We start from the raw sequence: 6,453 nt of genomic DNA, 5'->3' as shown, positions 1-6,453 counted from the left end.
TTACAATTTTCAAGAAGTTCCAAGCATAGGCAAAAGAATAATCAATTTGGATAATTAAGCAAAACACACCAACTATGAGAGTTAGATAGACCAATGTTACAAGTTACTGAAAGGTTCCAGGTACAATTTACAATGTTCATGATGAATATTAGAACAACATAGATTAAAATTGACTACTATAGTTTGAAGTATTTTCAGTTTGTTAATATACCATGCACCTGGTCAGAGCTTTGAGGTGTATCATGTGGTATAAAACCAGGACTAAGAAGCTACAAGTAGATTCATGTTGTTCTCTAAGTTTGTTATATCTTCACTAACTGTTTGTAAGGTATTGGTACTGATTTCAAGATTATCTACATTAAAGGGGTAACAATACAAGTTCATTATAGAAAAAGAAACTCTCTCATAGACTATGACCAAAATCTCATTAACTAAGGTCCTATAACCACCTAACTTCATTTTCTTTTTGTAATTTTATACACCTTTTGACTTAAGCAGCACACTCTGTGATTCCAGGTAATTGAAGCGTGTTGGTGTGATATTTTAATATTAGTAAAAGTAAATTATATGTCACATTATATATCATGTTATGTCTATTGATGGACATTACATTTGTGTCTCTTTACTATCATCAATTGTGGAACAAAGTGGTCATTAGTTTTTGTAACCTATGTAACCACAAACTCTTCATTTCATCCATTATTCTATATTTATGTCTTGTAACTTATGTAACTGTTGGTAGAGAGAAAAAAAGAAACTAGAGAAGTACAAGAAAATATAGAGTGAAAAAGATGAGTAGTATTATATTGAGGTTAGTGTAGTGAAATAAAGAATTGAGACATAGAAAATATTCTAAGTCTTCAACTATATTCACTATATAAAAGAGAATATTATATGCCGAAGGAAAGTGTTCTTTTGTGGAGATTTGAATTCTTCAACTAACCCGGAGTTGTTTGAGTTATACACGGTTGTTAGGCTGTTGTATCCTGGAGGGGAAAGTCAAGAGTATTACTGTTGGATCGGTGTAGATTATGTCGCAGTGGACTTGAACTCCTTAAAGAGAGCGAGATATCAGTGTCTTAGCCTAAAGATTTGTTTATACATTTTTGTTTATTTTATTTCAACTGTAATTTATTGTCTTTGTGGTATATTACACCAACAAAGCGTGTGAAAGATTTTTGGATGTCACGTAAGCGAAAAAAGTGAACAAAATTCCAAAAAAATAATGGGTCGGGAGGGGAGCGTATAGGACCTTATTTTAGTTGAAATATGTCTCTGAGATTTCAAATAGAATCTAGGGGTACCTATGTCGTATCCCTTTATTCTCTATGAATTTCTTTAATTATGTTTGTAGTTATTTCAAACTATTGATGTATTTTAATAATTTTATATTATTATATTATTATATTATATTGTAAATTAGAAGTTTAAATATTCACAAGGTTTACACATCACGTCTCAAGGCTTACGCCTCGACCTGTGCTAAGTAGAGCGTCGAACCCGCCTCATGCCCCCACCTTTTAAAACATTGTGTGGGAGTACTACTTTTTAAGAATTTTTCACAAATTTATATATGCAATTCTATGAAGTGAAAAATGGTAAATACAATGAACCTATATGCATCATTAGTTGTCCACCCCTAACATTGTCTAAGAAACATGAATATCAATAATAGAATGATTCATATTAGAAGGGCCTTAGGTTCATACAAATTAAAGTGTCCCTAGCTTATCCAAATTTGACCCATATAGCATAATATATATACCCTACCTAACTACCTAATCTCTGCCATATCTGTTTGTTTTCTATTTCTATATACAAATTGAACCCCTATAATTATAGCACCATATATATGAAATCTTCTTTTATAGAGTTGGGAATCAAAATAAGCCACGAAAATATAAAAGTAACTAAAATAAGCCACTATTTTAGTAAGTAACTAAAATAAGCTTAGTGGAAGAAAAAGTTCCACTATATCCAATTTTCTAAACGTTTTCCGTTACTATCATAACGTTTATTTTTAATATATAACGGAACTTTTTCTTCCACTTTATAAAGTGGAATTTTTTATTCCACTTTATAAAGTGGAAGAAAATCTTCCACTTTATAAAAACTTACCTTTTCATCTTCACCTTCACCTTCTCTCCTTTTCCTTTTCATGGCTTCCAAAAAAAAAATTCACTTTGAAGATGGTCCCAATCCGACAGTTTGAAGCAGCCCCACACTAAACAAATAGAAATTTTGGAGTAGCACAACCCGACAACATACAACTCATATTCGTTTCTTTAGGTACAAAAATAGGTAAGATTGCAGCCTTTTAGTTATAGGGAAATTTTATCTTTTTTAGAATGTGATTTTGGTTTGATTTACTTTCAACCTTAGACTTAATTTAGTTTTGGTTAGGAAGACATCTAAATTCATTGATAGAAAACTTTAGGTTTACACGTCCTATGAAAGTTTCAATAGTAACACTACTTCAAAATCATATGAAAATAAAATAAAATAAATTAAGAGGCAGAATATCGTAAAATATAAAACAAAATAAAAGTATATATGTCATAAAGTACACAAAAATTCATCTTTTTGTCTAGCTTTAAGTTGAAACATTTTCTGATAATTATTTTTTTCGAAAAAATATCAACAAATCTTCCATAATTTTCCCACATGGTGGATTTTATTGTTTGACTAATTCTGCACCAATATGTGTCTTGACTATCAACATGCAATTGACTACTGTTCCAGGATTGAATTGTTTCAAAGCTTCCATGAACCTCGCAACTCGGCAAAAGAACACTCCCGAGTACCATAACTTTTTCAAAAGCCTGCTTGTGATCAAGATAGACTTTTCTTTTACTTACTGAAATGTCATATGCTTTAAGAACACTATTCGACAGTCTTTGATGGGAAACCTGAAATTAATAATAATATTAATTATCAAATAAAAAATGAATATTTCCTTATTAAATAAAAATTATCTAGGGATAAAATTGTACCTTGGCATTCTTTCTATACCAACACGGAGGATGTTAGCAATCATCTCAACATCCAAGTTGAAATGCCCTTCGCGGCACGTACCCATATCACAGTATGTTCTTTAATGTGTCTTCCAACTTTTCACATGTTAGTATGTTTATCAATAAAGAAGTCAACCTAAATTGACATCCTTGTTCTACACGCCTGCAAACAAGTCGCCATGATTTCTTTGTTGATTTAATAACAAAGCACTCCCTTGCTATGTTCAAATGTAGAAGTTTAACTGCTCTTTGCAACTGCTTCTTTGAATTGAATAACATGTCTTTTTCAATATAAATAGCATCATTCATGAAATCTTCTGGTTCATGTCACGTACGTTGTGATATATATTCATCACGTGTATCACCAAAGATATCTGGACCATTCGAGAGATGATCAAGATATGAATTTCATGATTACGAAAGGGACTCATGGACATTGGTCTTGGTGATCGATTGGGAGTCAAAAAATCATCATCACTAGATGATGCCTCAAATGAAACATTATCTCCTGATTCCTCAGCATTAGGCAAATCATCACTATCACTAGCTGAAGGTGAGCCGTAATTAGGAAGGTCATGGTCATCGATATTCACAGGATCAATGGGCTCATCTTGTGTAGTATTTTTCCAATATATGTAAAAATATATATAAATATTTGGCTCATGCAATTAACTTACTCAAATAAAAAAATAAGTGTTAGACATAGCGATAATCATCTGCATCAAAAGTAGGCGAGACATGAAAATTTGAGGATGTCCCAACATTTTCCGTCATTTCAAAGTGTGAGGACTGACCAAAATAATTATTTAGTCCATAACTTGGAGCAATATCCCTATCTTGCTGAGGTAAACCGCTATAAAATATATAATAATAAGAATAATAAATAATATAAATTAATAAATAATTGACAAAATCAACAAACAATAATTGAAATATAATAATTGAGCATTACCGATCACTATCATTGATAGTTTTGTTTAAATCAAAATCATATCGGCCGGTAAGAGTATTTTGATAATGAGTCATTTTAGGAAAATCAGTAGATTAAGTTATCGGAAATCTATCAATGCTATTACGATTTTCTAATTAGGGATGAACATCGAGTGATAAAGGAGAACATTGTTGACTAATCTTAGGCTCCTTCCTGACATAGATTCCAAGTATTGTTGACTTGATTTGCTCTATACAGTCATTTGGAATCCTTAAAAAGTCGGTCAACGATTCGTCATTATAGATAATTCACTCTCCAAAATTACTTGTCCTTGTGATAAAAATGAAGTAGGGTATTTTCCGGCTATAATCAAATTATAATCGTACTGTTTATACCCATTTTTTAATAAATTGATGAAATAAATTTATGATATCGGACATTTATTGGATATTTAATATTGTGTTTGGGAGGACAATTATAATAAATGGTATTTCCGTCATGTATAATTTCGTCATCTCAATAAATTGAAACTTTAACGTTAGGTGTAGAAGATATTTTTTTTAGATTGAAATGAACAAATATAGAAGACTTTATGTTGTAGGTTCTATCAACTATGTATAAATATCCTTAAATAGATTTTTCAGAATAAAATAATAAAAATACATAATGAAATATTTTTCTTCGTTTTAATGACATATCAAATCAATATAATTTATATGACAACACTGAAAAAGCTTCTTCAAGACGTGAAAAATATTCTTCTTATAAAGTGTAATAAAAAGTTCCACTTTATAAAATGGAATAAAAAGTTCCACCTTATAAAGTGGANGTGATAAAGGAGAACATTGTTGACTAATCTTAGGCTCCTTCCTGACATAGATTCCAAGTATTGTTGACTTGATTTGCTCTATACAGTCATTTGGAATCCTTAAAAAGTCGGTCAACGATTCGTCATTATAGATAATTCACTCTCCAAAATTACTTGTCCTTGTGATAAAAATGAAGTAGGGTATTTTCCGGCTATAATCAAATTATAATCGTACTGTTTATACCCATTTTTTAATAAATTGATGAAATAAATTTATGATATCGGACATTTATTGGATATTTAATATTGTGTTTGGGAGGACAATTATAATAAATGGTATTTCCGTCATGTATAATTTCGTCATCTCAATAAATTGAAACTTTAACGTTAGGTGTAGAAGATATTTTTTTTAGATTGAAATGAACAAATATAGAAGACTTTATGTTGTAGGTTCTATCAACTATGTATAAATATCCTTAAATAGATTTTTCAGAATAAAATAATAAAAATACATAATGAAATATTTTTCTTCGTTTTAATGACATATCAAATCAATATAATTTATATGACAACACTGAAAAAGCTTCTTCAAGACGTGAAAAATATTCTTCTTATAAAGTGTAATAAAAAGTTCCACTTTATAAAATGGAATAAAAAGTTCCACCTTATAAAGTGGAAGAAAAAACTCCACTTTATAAAGTGTAAGAAAAAGTTCCGTTATATATTAAAAATAAACGTTATGAAACTAACGGAAAACGTTTAGATTATTGGATATAGTGGAACTTTTTCTTCCACTAAGCTTATTTTAGTTACTTACTAAAATAGTGGCTTGTTTTGATTACTTTTATATTTTTATGGCTTATTTTGATTCCCAACTCTCTTTTATACAAATTTTTAAAGACAAAGAAATGAAACTTTCTATTTGTGGGGAGTGCTATAAGTGCACTTTGCCCATGTATATAATGTGAACCTTGCATGAATCATCACCTAATGCCACCCTGCTCTCCACTTTCTAGTTTTCCTTTCCCCTAAAATACTTTTTCATTATTCTTTCAGAAAATAACATATTCCGTGTAATCTTATGAATAATATCGTTAAAAGAGAATAATGTATACATAATTGTTTAATAACAACATACCCATTGAATGACACACACAACTCGAGTACGAGGAAAATAATGTGTGATATAGTAGTATTGTTATATAGTCCAATCTTGTGAAGATAGAAAAACTATTTTTGATACTCTCGACTCAAGTAATACTCAACACATATACAAATTTGTAATAAAATTAAATATTTGTCACTTCTCATTTTTCAAACTTTAAACTACATCAATTTTTATAAAAGTTTTTTTTTTTTTTTACATTTGTAACATATTTAGCTCCAAAGTAATATCTAGTATAAGTTTGATTATTGAAAATTCAAATACAAATTCAACTCATTTGAAAAATAATTTAATATATTTTTAATGACAGAAGTGGAAGCAGGGGTTGAAGTTGTGTGATTCTGTCCCATGCAGACATTGTGAGCCATGCAAAATCATCACCCAATGCCACCCATCTTTTCAGTAACAATTCAAAAATAATAATAATTAATCTTAAGAGTAATAATTATGGTAAGTTGGATATTAGCAGATAAAGTTTGTCAAATAATTAAAGCTGATTTTGACATTATATTATATATATATATATATATATATA

This window comes from Solanum pennellii, chromosome 3 (genome assembly GCF_001406875.1).
Source record: "Solanum pennellii chromosome 3, SPENNV200".
Lineage (NCBI taxonomy): Eukaryota > Viridiplantae > Streptophyta > Magnoliopsida > Solanales > Solanaceae > Solanum > Solanum pennellii.
This window is presented reverse-complemented; position numbering follows the sequence as displayed.